Here is a 16,891-nt window from a genome sequence, read left to right as displayed (position 1 = left end):
CACTGCGATTTCATCAAAGCGTGTTATACTGTTGTTACCTTTAAGAATACTTGACAGAAGTAAGTATAAGATACGACAAACAAGCAGACGTCTGAAGACGTCTCTTTCACATTGTTGGTGGTGTTCCTTCTGGTTGAGGTGATATTTAGCATTGATGGCAAAGCTAATGAGTCGAATGCCTTTTATGACCTGTTACAGGTGCTAGCTTAAGTTTCACCTAGGGGTGGAGTCATCCTGTTGGGTGACTGTCATGCCTCAGTGTGCTATGACGCAGTCACCTGAGCCAGAGTGATTGGAAGGCATGGGCCCAGATCAGCTCAATAATAACGGTATGAAGCTGCTCAATTTCTGTGCAGCCCATGGACTTGTAGTCACCAACACGCTGTTCCGACATAGGCGCATCCACACAACATCATGGATGCGCGCCAAGTCCAAGCAAAAAACATCTTGTGGACTATATCGTGACGGAACCGAGGATGCGATAGGTCCTGACACCAGGACCTACCGTGGAGCTGATCTGTCAATGATCATCTCTGCATGTCATTTGTAGATGTGCCTGCCATTCTACAGTGACCTCGGCTCGACTCTGATATTGTGAGAATTTCATCATCGCTTGCAGCTATGATTGGCATCTTCCCCGTCCACCTCCTGATGCCGAGGGAAAATGGGCGAAGCTCAGGACTTTGGCTCATGCAACTGTGATGGCTGCTTTGGGTAAACAGTCCATACCTTCCCAGAGATGATGGAGGTGAATGTGACAGGCCCACTCCGACTGTCTACAACATCCCACTTCGAAGAATGAGGCTTACCACAGCCTTCACTCGAAGGTTCAGAGAGCTGTACAGTGCTGGAAGGATGAATGGTGGTCCTGGGTTGCTGAGGAAATGGAAATGCCTCGGTCGCTCGCGATCACAAATCACTAATTCAGTCCATCAAAAAAGTTACTTGTAGAGCCACACCGATTACCACCTTTAAGGGAAAGAATGATGATCCAATCTCTGACCTCCAGGAGGGGAGGGGAAACCCCTCAGCCCAGATAACATCGTGGAGCAAGGTGGGGATGGCCCTCCTGGGGCTGCCGTACATCAAATATTAGAGTAAGTAGCCACCCCATGTGAGTGGCTGGCTGATGTGCCATTTTTATTGAGGAAGTACGGAAAGCGATCCAGAGTCTGAGACCAGGGAAAGTGCAGTGCAGAGATGATCTCCCAAGCAAATGTATGAGGGAGGGTTGCGTTTGCAGACTGCCCTATATGACAATCACAACTACCTGGATCACAGGGTGGGTTCCGCAGGATTGGAAGGATTCCCTGGTGGCCCTCTAAGAAGGTTGGCCGTACTGATTGTAACAACCGCCGGGACATCTCCCTTCTCAATGTGCAATGGAAATGACCTGGCTGAGCGAACACAAATGGTCGCACTCATTACACATAAAGTGCTTGCCACAAATGAACCATAATACCTTGATGATCACGTCAAGAAGCATAAACCATCACGTGAACTCCGGTCATCTTCACAGTGGCTTTTGGCTCGCCATAGAACAAAGACGGTCACTGCATCGCGCACTTTCAGGTGCGCTTCTGCGGCCGTCTGGAACGCCCTTCCGATATTAGGAAGACACTGGAGCTATGCACTTTTAAGTAATCTAGATTGCAAACTAAATTCTTTCTAACTGTGCTTTTTGTTTCGATTTAAAGCTTTCGTGACTGCAAGGATTAATCTTCTTTGGTTCTTTCGGTAAAGTCACGTAGAATGAGAATAAAACAATAAAATAACACAATAAAATTCTCACGACGTTTCGGCCACAACGCAAGCGGCCGTCTTCTGTGGCCGAAACGTCGTGAGAATTTTATTGTGTTATTTTATTATTTTATTCTCATTCTACGTGACTTTACCGAAAGAACCAAAGAGGATGTGCTTTTTTGTGTCTAGTTTGTTGTCCGTCCCCCCCGCACACTCCGATTGGCACGGTTGGCCACGTACGGTGCGAAAGAACTTCCAACACACGGTAAAATACACACACGGGACGTGGGGGTCAGAGACCGCGCTGGTGCGCGGCCCCCTTCTGGCGCCGCGCGGTGCCACCGCCAGGGGCCGCTCGCGGCCATCCGCGTGGCGCCGTGGGGACCAACGGGGCGCGCTTTGAGTGCCGCGTTGTGGCGACGGGGGCATTGCTACGCCAAGCTGTGGAACGCGAAGGTCAAAGCGCTGCGGTACCGCGGCTCCGTCAAAGGAGGAGGAATAGCAAAACGACACGAGCGCTAAACTCATGAAGCCCTCTCGCCGTGGCCAGCAGATCTCAACATTGGCATTTAGCTCCTGACCATATTTCCATGCGGAACAATAGTACTGTACTGTATTCCTCAATACTTCACGAAACATGCGTTTTTGGGCGTTTATTTAAAAAAAAAAAGATTGTGCGGCTAGCACGAGGTTAATGGTCGGTGGTTGTGGTGGAGGAGGCTCGTGAAGGACGCTACTGGTCAGTCAGAAGCAGTCGCCCTCCAACAACATCGGCTGGCAGAGGAGCGACGCTTACAACAACGAGCGGAGCACCGCACGGCTAAACAGCACAGCTGGTGCATCTGCCGGTCATCTTAGTCAACCTATGGCACCTGGGTCTGTCCCATGACCTTCGGCCAGCGAGCCTTCGACACTTCACGTGGCCTCAAAGTGCACCTGGCCGTGGTGACGTCACCGTCACTTAGTGGCGACTGGCGGGTGTGGTGGTTGTGGTGGTGGTTACTCATGGTGGTGGTTACTCATGGTGGTGGTGGTTACTCATGGTGGTGGTAGTTACTCATGGTGATGGTGGTTACTCATGGTGGTGGTGGTTACTCATGGTGGTGGTGGTTACTCATGGTGGTGGTGGTGGTTACTCATGGTGGTGGTTACTCATGGTGGTGGTTACTCATGGTGCTGGTGGTGGTTACTCATGGTGGTGGTGGTTACTCATGGTGGTGGTGGTGTTCGTGGTTCCTGCGATGTTGCTTGTGGTTGTGATCAATCGGTGGTTGCTGATAAATAAACGTTCCCAAAGACAAACGCGTGTTTTTTAAAGTTTTTTTAGAGTCCAAAAGTTTGTAATTTTGTTCGAACTTGTATACATAGATGATATGTATTTACATCGTGGTGTAACATGTAACCCTTTACAGCAAATACAAAAACGAAAGGATCGAACAATCGCCGATTTTGGGACACTTCTGCGGACTCAAAAGTTGTTGAAAAGGAAACACTTAGATTACATTAATAGACACGGAATATTTATCAGGAACCCCAATTGATGGAGACTCGTGCAATACTCTTTGGTTCTATTGGGTAAAGTCACGTAGGTGAAAATAAAATAACAAAAGATCACGACGTTTCGGCCACAACACAAGCGGCCTTCATCAGGTGAAGGGACGAGACTGTCTGGAGGACAGCGCTGGAGTGAGGAAAGCCACGCTTAGATCACGACCTTTAAGCTGTGTGAGAAGAAAACAAATCGCCTTGACAAAGGAATTAGCATATAATTTAGCATTGAAATGGCTCATTGAAATAGCTAAGTTAAAATATACACATCCGCAGAGGTACCCCTTGACAAAGGAATTAGCATAGAATTTAGCATTGAAATAGCTGAGTGATTAGCTTGTAACTGGTCACAGAAATAGCTATGTTAAAGTCAGAGCATATACATTCACCGAAGCACCTAGTACTAATCAAACATGAGAATTTAGCGAAACACAACCACGCTCAGACAGCGGACCTTTAAACTGTGTGCGAGCAAACAAGGTGTTCTGACAAAGAAATTAGCATAAAAAATTAGCATTTGATTGGCCGATTTTAGGAAAGAGGTGGTGTACGTGCCGGTGGACTTGCCGTTTGGTGCGGGGGGGAGTTTACCTATTGATGGTGTGAAAAGGGAATTTATAAGAGCTGCGAAAGTTTGGAGTACCGCTACTTGAAAAAATATACTGTACCATTGAAATTAGTTTAATGTTTAGTTCGATTTAGAACATCTTTCCAATGGTTGCTTAATTTGAAACCATCTTCTCGGTTGAAATTGTGTCTGTGTTGGTAGATCTGAATTGCTTCATGAACAAATCTCTGATAAAAGTCCGTGGGTTTGCAAAGAACCTTGGTATCGGAGAAAATTATATCGTGATCCCCCACAGCGTTACCTGTATAAAAGACACCAGGGAGCCAGAAATCGTTGTGATTGAAAGGGGGTAAAATAATTATTTCCCTCATTAAAATGCAAATCAATTTATACCATTTTTGACATGCGTTTTTCTGGATTTTCTTGTTATTCTGTCTTTCATTGTTAAAATAAACCTATCATTAAAATTATAGACTGATCGTTTCTTTGTCAGTGCGCAAACGTACAAAATCAGCAGGGGATCAAATACTTTTTCCATCACTGTATAGCGACGTGTGCCGCCCAAGCCCAGGCCAATCAATATCCATTATTCACAAAATAGCATTCGCATCTCGGACACCTGTTGGTATCCATTATATGGTCGCAATATCGCGCCATGGTGTTGTTTCCTCACGCAAACCCACTCATCGTTTGTTGAATACAATGTATATTAATATATTTTTTCGTCGCATTCAGAGTGCATCAAAAAGAAGGCTAAACATGTATATGTTCATGCATATTAATAGAATTAAAGAAAATCCTAATACTGGGGGGCGTAATGGTCGTGTACATTTTTTTTTATTTTCGCTTGTTAACCGGGAAAAAACCTAACCGAATCTTAATTCTTTATCAGGAGGGCCCTGCCAAGCTTTCCCAGTAGGGGGCGATGTTCCTCCAGTGTGCATTGCTAAATGATTCTTTTTCGGGTAAATTTCAGCATTTGAATCTTCGGCCAATCACCATTAATCTTTACTGAGTTTCTATAAAGTGAGCTCTGGTAAAGCAGCTTGGAGAGATGCATTATTGGAATTAGAGTGAGAGACAAAAATCATAACATGAATGATGTAATTTATTAAGGTTATTTCTGGAATTTAAATTTAAGAAAAGTACATGGACTTGGGCAGGATACAATTCTAGAAGGGTTGATGACAAAAGGTCAAGAGTAATGATTGAATGAAATCAGCTCGTGAGTAGGTGCTAGGTGGATCACGAGAGATGGATAAACTATTTAAACTATCACTACTATGATACTATATATATTTTTTTATTTTCCAGGTAAGGCCGACGGAGCTATGTAGCTCCTTTTCAAAAGCGACCTCGCCACAAATGATCGCTCAACGAAGTGGTTTACCACGTGGAAATTTATAGAAGCCAAATAACCTAAACGCATGTTTCTAAATGCTGAGGGAAAACAGGAGAACCTGGAGAACAATCGACACGACCACGGGGGAGAACGTGAAAACTCCAAATATACAGGTGTCATGGTCGGGATCAAACCAGGTGAAGTAGTTAACATCTCGCCACTGTAGAGACGGGTTGGGATTGATCATGGCTAATGATGATGAGCTCTACTAATGTGAAAACCAAATGCACTGCAACACCGTACACAAATGTAAATGCCAGACCACATTGTATTGAACAACAGTTTCCGAGCTATCTATTGTATTTGACTTATTTTTCCTGCGAATGCAGTAAAACACTTTTATAGGAAACATAAATAGGGGTCTCAAATTCCTTGCTTCTCCATTTATCCCCTCACAATGTAGTTTGTAACACATTTAATCATATTAACTCACGTGAAAATGAGTTTTGCATGAAAACCGGAATCGAAAATGCAAAGTGTATGTACGGCACATAAAGTGTTTATAAGTACAAGCTGATACGTGCCCACGTCAGATATATTTTTCTGAGAAGTTACGTGGGAAGGGTGTGTTGCTGGAATAATGGGGTAGTGATATAATGGGTGATGAAAGCGGCCAGATGTATGTGGTGTGTGAGACTGTGCCATGGTCATGTGGCTGGCAATGTGTACATTACGCGTTTAGGCTCTTGAGTGTTCACGTGGGTGTTTGCATGGTGGGCGCGTATCGTGGGAGGAGGTTTTTGCGAGTTGCACAATTTACCGATACATCAATTGGCATTTGTTTGCCTGCTGGTACATTCCACAATACAACCAGTGTATGTATGACGAGCCACATTTTTTAAAATTATATCACCCCTGTAGATATAGCTCCGGTCTCATTACTACTAAGCAGAAACCATGCTGACCACTGTTACCGGTGTAATATAAATGTGTATACTGTAAAGAGAATGTCACAATAAAAACGCCCACCAAAAAATTTAAACAGGACTGGAATTCAGCACCTCCTCGAGCAACGATGGGCTATCGAGTGAAGCTTCACGCCTTCTCCACGGATTGGATCCAAGACCTGTGGAATTATTGAACAGAGGCATGGTGTAATGCCTCCTTCTCCTGTCCTGCTGCGCAGTACATTCATCGCTCCTGCCCCTGGACACAGCAGGCACATGCAGAAGACCCGCTCCACGTGTTTAATCTCTGAAGGGCCGAGGTCCGCTAATTGCTACCGCGCAGAGAGTTTGATTGAACCTGAGACCGCTGGATTGAAAGTCCAGTGAGCTGATATTAACCAATGGCAGAAACCCTCTATTTTGTGCTACAATACTTCTATTGCCATTAATATGTTCGTCCGAACTGGCGAGTCTCACCCTGACAATAATTAATTTTAGATTGTTTAATTTGCGTCGTTCAGTTTAATAACAAAAACATTCGACATCACGTTAAATTAAGGGCATAGGCTGAGCAAGTAAGGGAACTGGTATAATGATAATGTGTCCAGCCAGTCTAGATTTGTATGACTCCAATCCAGAAATGATCTACACAAGAACCCGTATTGATTTCTTATTCAAATGCACATGGTGCAAAACCTTATGGAGTTCACATTTTGGAACTATTTGTGTTATGAATATCACGGTGGAATAGACGTTGCAAAGAGTTGGTTGTGAAATTAATTTTCCTTTCCTATAGGTGATCATCAGCCTAGTCCTGTTAATGTATTGGTCAAGATATTAAAAATGTAAAACCCAATATACCTGCTCATTGCCAAAAGACATGGAATGTGCCGGAACTTGTCAAATCTCGGCAGCCAGCCTGAATAGTGCTTGGACGGGTGACCACCATGCATAGCAGATGTTATCGGATATTTGCTACATGAAGGGGAGCTCAGGGCATTGCAAGAACATCTATTGTTGTAATGTATTTTTATTTTGTATTCCCCCACATCTACGCTCCCCGCCTTCACCAAACTGCACGACCCGTGCGGTGAAGTATGGTCAAATGACACCCACTCCCCTCCAGGCACAGACGCCCTCATCTAGCAATGGATTGACAAATATGTATTACATTGGCTAGAATTTTTGACATAACTGAATTTAAGTGAACCCAGGCTACACAAAGAATCAGCCCTGCCCTGTTTCACAAGAACTTCGCTAATCTGCCATGGTCTCGGCCTCGCTGTGCGCTGCGTTGCACCACTGAGTAGTTAACCTCGCATTCAATAAACCTTCAGGGCCAGGGTGAACATCCGACTCCAACGTATTTAATTAATAGAACGAGATAAAACTGATGGAAAAACAGAGCACAAAATACAGCATATGTTAATACTTGCAACATCAATACAATGAGTGAACACTGCAGCATCGTACACACCCCCATATCTGCCGTGGGGCAGAACAGTCATGGAATCTGGGTGTTACGCAAGTGCTGTGTTGCAGCTACCTGCAGGTTTTTGTTTTGTGCTGCTCATTAGTGCATCTGCCAACAGAAAATCGCCCACGCTTTTCACACTGTGTGGTTTCCACGAGACGTTAAGATCACTAATGTAGACCATACATTTACTTTATAGGATAACTAGTTTTACTACCCGGCTTCGCCCGGGACTTGGATTCACCACGCCCGGCCGCCTTTGTCTCCCCAGTGGCGATGTTCACACACCACAGCAGTTACTCGTTTGAGGCTGAGTCGACCTAGGGGAGGCCCAGGAGCGGTTGAAATAATCGTCACCGGTGGTGGCCGTGAGCGGGAATCGAACTCGGGCCGCCGGGTTCGTAGCGCGGCGCGCTAACCACTACACTACAATGCGTTACACTGCCACATGCGCGGGTCACATGACAGATTTGACGTCACAGCTCATTTGCCGTGCAAAAAATATATGCATTATTGAGCTCCCCCCCAAAAAAAAAGTGTATTTGTATAATTTTTTTCATGGTGTACAGTCTGGAAAGTACCCACATGGCAAATTTCAAGTTTGTTTCATGTCGGGAAGTACGCTAAACATTTTGAACAGACACATATTCACAACTTTGCCTTTTATATATATGGAGATGATCATCTTCATTCCAAAATATCGATGCTGTGTATGAGGACAGGCATTATGAATGTCTAGATGACCATATTTTCTGCGATCATAGGGGGACATTCTGCCCTTCCTCAAATACTTTAATGGTACCAACATCTGTGAGGAATTCCAGAAAGAAATATACGGCAATCTGCTGGGAATAATTAGCAGAGTGCGAGAAAGTTGACCATTAAAGTTTCTCACAGCTTCAATAATAGTGCCGATCCACTTATATGAATTCCATATTCCAATGGCAGGAGCCTGTTACTCAATAGGACACAATGGAAGGATAAATACCTGAGTCAAATTCCGAATGAGATTTTAACTTGCAACTTTCTGATTTTGAGTCATTCACTCTAACCACACGCCACCTCCAATTAGCATGGTTGGCTATGGATGGTGCGGAAGAAGCTCAACATACGTATCACTTGGTTGGATGCACAGTGTTAAACCACTTTGTTGTAAAGTCAACAGTGGTTGCACCGCGCAGAGAATTCACAATAGGAATTTGGAATTTCCACCACGCGCTCAGAGCTGTTAACGGGAGATAATCATCGCATCAAAAAGGTCGCAATGCGACAATCTTCTTCTTCTGGTCGTACGGCTGCTGCAGCAGGTGGTCAAGCACAGATAACCGCGTCAAGAGCAGCGGAGTGTATCATCGCTGTGATGTCTCCTTAGAATTTGTGGATCGGGGCATTGCGTCGCTATATGTAGAAAAGGTCTGTTCTGGGTGACCACAGGACAGGCTGGAGAGATTTACAATTTCCATTTGTGTATCAGGTATCCGCATCTGCTATGGCTTGTGCAGATGGGGTTCAGGGTGGATCATGAGCTTAGTGAAAGATCAAAGCCAGTGATCTTCAAATGCAAATAGTGAAGGGTTTGAACATTGTCGCGGCAGAGAGAATCGCTGCAAATTGAAAATTATAGTTGATTTTTTTCTGCGGAAGATATATTTTACAATATAGACTTGGATATGAAGTAAAAAAATATGTAAAAACATATTTTACATATACTTACATGGTAGATTTTCACTATTTGGGTCTTAGAATCTCCATAATATGCGAATTTATCGCAGAATAATTCAGCCGCTAGTCACGTGCCTGCGCTTCCCCTGTATTTCGAACTTTGTCGATCAATGGGGGTTTGTGGCAAGGCTGATTGCTACCGTAATCCACGGCACCCTCGTTGGCTGTAGATCACAGATCATGGGTGCACCACGGGTTCTGGTTCCCCATCCCACCGCGATATGGTTTCTCTTTCTCATCACAGATTATTGGAGTTCAGCTGTAATCAGGGGGGTGAAGTTGTAGCCTTTCAATTGCTTACAGCACTGCTGGTGACAGGACCTCCTCCACTCGAGATTGTTTTAAGCCTCCTCTTCCATGCTGGCCAAACGTGGTGGAAGAAGAGGTGGTCATTACTCAAACTTTTCCCCATCACCACATCCGACAAACTGTGGTGTTCACATTTATACTGCTGGGTGGACAGAGGTGGAGTGGTTTAATAAACTTTCCATTAATTCTAGATTTGAAGCTTTCGTGACTGCAAGGATTCATACTCTTTGGTTTTTTCGGTAAAGTCACGTAGGTAAAACAATTTAGTTGTTTTATTTTATTTAAAATTTTACCTACGTGACTTTACCGAAAAAACCAAAGAGTATGAAACTTGCCATTGTTACAACTGTCGTGTCAACGGGAGATTGTACCGGTGACCTCTGGATTGCAAGTCCAGTGCGCTAACCATTACGCCACAGACGTTTGTCTTTGCGTAAGTTGCACAGATGAGAGCAAACCTCTTCGTTATTTGTCAGCGGAAGCTGGAGTGGTGAAATGACGAAATCCCTACGACCCTGAACATAGCTGGAAACTGTTAAAGGGCCGGTATTTGGGATTGTGGGTAAGAAAGGAGTGGCACAATATACGATTTGTAAACGTCAAGTGCATTTGTTTTTTAGCAGGCTATATCGAATACTGTACTCTGATTGTCTCAGTCTAGAAATGCTCATGCAGAAAGAGACTTTCATACAGAAGATACAAAAATGCTGAGTCTGTGTCTCTAGTTTGCTGGCCGTCTAAAGCAGTGGCATCCTTTTCCCGTCTTCTCGCTATTGCCCCCCCACAACACCACCAGAAATTTCCCGCGATCACCTCCTTCGGCAAAGTCGTTCCCTCTCACTATCATTCTCTGCTCAATCCACACTGTTCTACTCGTTAGAAAGCTGCACATCGCTGGGCGGCAACCGCGAGCTGGAGAGACGTCCAAGGGCCCTTTTTGTGTCCGTTGTGCATCAGAGAGAGAGAGACTGGTGACGCACGCGGGCACCGCTTATGCATTTGCATAGAGAGAAGGAGGCCTGCAGGCAGGACCTTCGGTAACGCTGCGTTCATGCGTGCTGGGCGGCCGTGCTTTGTTGTCGTTCTCTTTTGCATCGTGCGCTTTGTAATTATCCGTGGTGCTGGATGTCATTCTGAGACAATGGTTGATATTTTGTAGTCATTGAAAGACTTCAATTGCAAGTGTCTTGGGAGTCGGTGTGGTATTATTTTATGGATGTATTATGTTCTTCAATTCTAAATCCGCATCCCTTTGACGAGATTGATAAACTTTGAAATGTGACGAGGTCTTACACAATTGATAGGAACAACACCTTAGATAACGAGACTGTGATAATAATTGATTCAAGACATATTTACACGACAACCAATGGTTTATACTCTTTGGTTCTATTTGGTAAAGTCACGTAAAAGTATAAAACAACAAAACAAATCCACGACGTTTCGGCCACAACACAAGTGGCCGAAACACAAGTGGCCGAAACGTCGTGAATTTTTATTTTTAAATTTTTGGTGTGTCATACTTTTACGTTACTTTACCGAATAGAACCAAAGAGTATGGATCCTTGCAGTCACGAAAGCTTCAAATCTAGAACCAATGGTTTGTCCTCAGTGAAAGATTTTTGTCGTACTGTTTATCTACAGCAAGTTCAGACGTCGTCACATTTAGATGCGATACGTATAAACATTGATTGTTCTTGTTACATTATGCTACGTGAACAAATGTCGAGAGGGGACATTAACTTTTACTTGCATTACCCCAAGTAATGCACATTCAATGATTCTCCGCTCAACCCATCTTAAGTGTCCTCCTATCTTGATTTAAAGCTTTCGTGACTGCAGTGATTCATATTCTTGGTTCTTTCGGTAAAGTCACGTTGAAGGGAAACAATAGAATAATAAAATATATATAACAATAAAATTCTCACGACGTTTAGAAACGTTTCGTAAAACAATACAATTCTTACGACGTTTCGAAACGTTTCGAAACGTCGTGAGAATTTTATTGTTTTATATTTTTTTTTATTATTTCATTGTTTCCCTTTTATTGTTTCCCTTCAACGTGACTTTACCGAAAGAACCAATAATATGTCCTTCTATCACTTTGCCAGATTCCCAGCTCAAATGTGCGCCATTCAACACAATTTCCACCTGGTTGACATGTGATCGGAGCGTTCAGATGCAGACGCAGAATCTTTTACGGCAGTAAAACGACGTCATGACCATAGCACGTGCACGAGACGTATTGTTCGTGAAATTAACTTTTTTAAAAATCTTACACCTGCAAATTTCTGAATGTGATAGTTGCTGCCCATGGTAGCTGCGGATAAAAATAAGCTGTCGTATATATTACACTGTACTAAGGCTGCACGCATTCTTTATGCATAATAGTTCTGTTGACAGCAATATCGTTTTTAAGAGTACTTCAGATCTTTGACAACATTAAGGTTCATGAGCCGCAAGTTAAAGGCAATTAAAATATACAGTATACCGCAAAAGCCAAGAAGATGCAAATCCCCCAGCTACATGCTAATTTCTGACTTTAACATCATGGTAATCCAACACATTAACATAGCTACTTCAATGCTAAATTCTTCTGTTGATATGTAAACTCCTCCCACCCAGCTTGAAAGACGCGGTCAAAGCTTGGCTGTGTTCACTGAAGGGCTGTCTTCCCGACAGTTCTGCCTCTTCACCTGAGGAAGGCTACTTGTGTTGTGGCCGAAACGTCGTGATCATTTTTATTTAATTATGTTTTATTTGTATTATTTTATTTAAATTCTACGTAACTTTACCGAAAGAACCAAGAAGACCAAGAAGATGCAGTTTATTTTTCGTCCCATATTTTTTCATGGAAATACAGTTTCTGATTTAATAATAATGTTTTGATCATATTCTCTCCTCTGGATGGTCAGAGTCTCTCCTATTCAATAAAGTGCATCCAATACACTTTGCAGCAATAACACTGGGTTTGATCTCAATCAAAACCAATCGTGCATCATCGATAGGCTTATTACGCTCAGTTCATTATGATATGTAGAAAAGTAGTACTTTGAACGTGCACATACTTACAGTCAAGCATTCACTTCTGGTAATGCGCGCATGTTTGAACTCAACACAGGGGTGCGGCTGTTGAGTTCAATATCAGCAGCACCGCTGACGTCCTTGTGCAGAGCACATGTTTACTTTTATTAACGAGAAGCCGACGGGTGACAGCTCATGGCGATAAAGTAACGTGCGAGAATCTTGCGTAACTCCGAATGTCGTTTTCTTCACGGTGGAGTCACGATTTTGGCGTGGGAGGATGTGTGAGGAATTGATTCGTATCATTTAAACACTCATGGGCACGCCAGCTTGAAATATATTGTAAAGGAAAACATTTAGGTCAATCAGTGCTGAATTGTCCACTCTATTATTGCAATACTCATTGTTTTTTTTCGGTAAAGTCACGTATGTAGAAATAAAATACAATTTAACTAAATAAAATAAAATTAAAATGACTCACGACGTTTCGAACAATACAAAAGCGATCATCATCAGGTGGAAATTGGGTAAAACACATAGCGAGGGAACATATATGGCAACATCACGCACATAGCACATAGAGAACGGTGAACTGCACGGTGGCAAATAAAACAAGAAGATGAGAGACGATAACTCAACAAACCAAAGAAAAAATAACGTGATGCCAAACCAGTCGACCAACAACACAGTTAGACACTAACCTGGTTGACCACGTATTTCAAAAGACTGCTAAATTTCGTGTTCACCTCTGGGTTGAACATACCAACGTAGACAGAGTGAACAGATATGAGGTACAAGGTAGCAGAGATACATACACAGAGAAGAACATCCAGGGGAAAGATGTATTTGGCAGCACAGAGGGACAACCAGAGTAACACCACACCAAGAGACATTGCATTATTCTCCTCCTCTAACTCTCGTTGACGGTTGCTTATTAAAAGCGTCCTTCGCTTAAACAAAAAAAACTTCATGCGGGCACGCACATTTGTGAATCACACTGTCCACGCCACACGCACGGCAGGGTTCATACCTGCAAAGACACGCACCAGGCACGGCAGGGTTGACACATGCAAAGACACGCACGGACAACGTTGCCCTTCACCGTGAGATGCCGTGAGTTCAGCGGAGGATACAGAACTCCGTCTGGCCAGTGGAAGGGTTTCGTGATTATATCTCCCACATATGGAACGACCTCCCAGACACACTTTAAACGTGTCACCTACCAGTCTCAACTTATTTAAATCTGTAATGAAAACCTACTCGCACAATACTCACCATTGTGAACGTTAGAGTATGCTCTATGTGAATATTCTGTATAAACTGGTGGTATAAATGTGTGCTGTATATATTTTAGATTTAAATATCATGGTGCACGTGTCATTACGTGTTTGCTATGTACAGCCTGGGTCATGTAGCCCGCATGCCCAGCCACCGCATGCCTAAAAAGCTTTTGTTCGGCCGGATCGAGGGGGCTAAACGGGTGCGGAACAGGCTAGAGAAGAGATGGAACTATGTGGTAGAAGTGGATGTGGAGCTGAGTGGACTTTCCGATGACTGGTAGCAGCGGTGTCAAGATCGGCCTCTGTAGGGGAGGCTCGTGAAAGACGCTATTGGGCAGTTGGAGGCAGTCGCCCTCCAGCAACAACGGAGGGCAGAGGAGCGATGATCACAACAACGAGCGGAGCGCTGGGCGGCTAAAACAGCAACTTGGCACAGTAGGGGGCAAAGGTGGTGCATCGGCCAGTCATCTCAGTCAGTCGACCAATGGCACATGGGCCTGCCCCGTGACCTCCTGCAAGCGGGCGTTCGACACTTCACGTGGCCTCAACGTGCACATAGCCTGGCACAAGCGCCGTGGTGACGTCACCGCCACCTAGTGGCGAATGGAGGTTGATGGTGTTGTTATCTACAGGGACATTCAGGCAAGATACGCCAATAAATAAATAGTTTGATTTGGCGCTTTCGTGACTAAAGGAATTATTCTTTGGTTCTTTCGGTAAGCAACCATCATCAGGTAATAAACTTAGTAAAATTTAGAAATGTAATGTAATGCAACACAGAGAGTCGGTCAACACACAATTAACACATGGCCTGGTTGATTACGTTATTCCAAAGATTACTTAATTAGAAGTTAAGTGTAAAATTTGGGAGAGAGGCAAGGCACAGACATGGAGACACAAATACAGACACACAAGCAGAGAGAGACAACAACGAGACACAGAGAGAGAGAGAGACAGAAAACAAACTTAAAACCTACCCGTAGAGGTGGTTCAAGCTTGATTTGGCGCTTTCGTGACTGCAGGAATTATTCTTTGGTTGACTGTCACGTTTGCCGATATGATGTAATTTATTATTTTCTATTTCTACGTGACTTTGCCAAAAGAACCAAAAAATAAATAGTTGTTAATATCTAAGGTGAAGGGACTTCTTTTATGGTGATGTCATGGTTATTGTGCTCTGTCATCCTGAGTTCGAGTCCCAGCTATGGTGAGTGATATCTGACCCCCGGTCCCACCTCCACCTTCACAATTTCACACCGATCAAACTGGTGAAGTATGGTCAAACTAACCCCAAGACCGACACATGTAGGAGTGGCCTTTATCCGGCAGTGGAATGAAAAGAGGGCGGTAGATTGGAATTATAGTAACATGTGTTGCCTAATACAATCCATAGTTTTGCAATGCAGAAACAATTTTCGGGTAAGTGTAATAAATGAGTGGCATTGGCCATGCAATCCAAACAATTAACCATATCGTAAACCACTGTAGTCTGCGCTCCTTCAACGGAGGAAGTGGAACACCAAAACCCTATGGACTCGCTTTCTTTTCAAGCCCTCTCGAGGCGAGCAGACATCGACATTGGCATCTGGCTTCTGAACACATTGCCATTCGCAAGAACATGAATGAAACATGCAGTATGTTGGATGGACAACAGGACAATTATACGTGTGTTGTTCGGGAAAACGAAAGGAACATGAAAGAAGGGAAGACCCAACAGAGAATGGTTTGGCGACATAAGAGACTGGTGACAGAAATATGTGCGTTGGAGCATATTGGAACAAGACAGAGGAAAATTTAAACAAAATGACGAAATGTGCAGTGGATAGCTACGGCCTCTCTGCCCATGGATCGTGACGACGACGATGATGGTCAATGCAATAAACGAGCATCATTGTATTTGTCCAACATTGTATAATCGCCACACCCATTGTGTAGTGTTGTTGCACAAAGCACAGATCACGAGACAGGTAATTTACATTAGTCACGTCACGTGGAAAAACCAGGAATGTTGATGCAAGCCAGAAACAAAGGTCGCCGAAGGCCATGAGACACGCCTCGCAAGTGTCGAGAGCTCAATGTGAATGTTCTTTGGTTCAAATGCCACCACGTTCATGAAAAAATAGGCGCACATCCGTGCCAGATTAAGCTAATGCGGGACCTGTGGCATACGTTATAAAGGGGCCCTAAATTAAAAAAACGTTAATATTAAAACACACATTTTTTTACTTGCATAGCGAAGTAATCGTATTTTTTTTTATTAGCTATACAACCAGATAATACAATAAATCGCTCACCTCAAACACCAAGTCGTTCATAAAAGTTGAAGGCAGTATAGTACTATAGTAATAGAGCAAGTGCAGAATCACTGAACCGGAATTGATAGCTTGAACAGTGCAGGGGCCCATAGCTACTACTACTACTACTACATGTGTAGCTACTTATGCAACTGGGATAATCCGGCACTGGCGCACATACAAACAGGGTTGCCACGAAGGCTCTTTGGCAAGTTGGGGTTCCGACGTGAAGAATACTTCACACTTATGATTGACAAACATCGTGGGAATTTCAGAGCAGCTGTGCTGAACTGCTTTTACGGTTTGCAGCCATTGTCCACTCGGATAAATGTCGAGAACTTGGTCAAGAATCCATCCGCGTGCTGATAATGGAGAGCAACACACAAAGACTCCCCATGTATCCATCAACAGACTCTTGGGGACAAGTGCTTTTAATGAGTAGCACCTCTGAAGACTGGCATAGCAGAGGAGGGCGTGGGTGGCCAGCACCACGCCCGGCCGCCTTTGTATCCCTGGTGGCGATGTTCACACACCGTACCAGGTATTATTTTAAGGCTGAGCCGTACTAAGGGAGGTCTAGGATCGGTTCAGATAATTGTCACTGGTATTGGCCGTGAGCGGGAATTGAACTCGGTTCGCC

Source organism: Petromyzon marinus, chromosome 10, assembly GCF_048934315.1.
Source record: "Petromyzon marinus isolate PM22_M1 ecotype Great Lakes invasive population chromosome 10, UKy_Petmar_22M1.pri1.0, whole genome shotgun sequence".
NCBI lineage: Eukaryota > Metazoa > Chordata > Hyperoartia > Petromyzontiformes > Petromyzontidae > Petromyzon > Petromyzon marinus.
Note: the sequence above shows the minus strand (reverse complement) of the source record.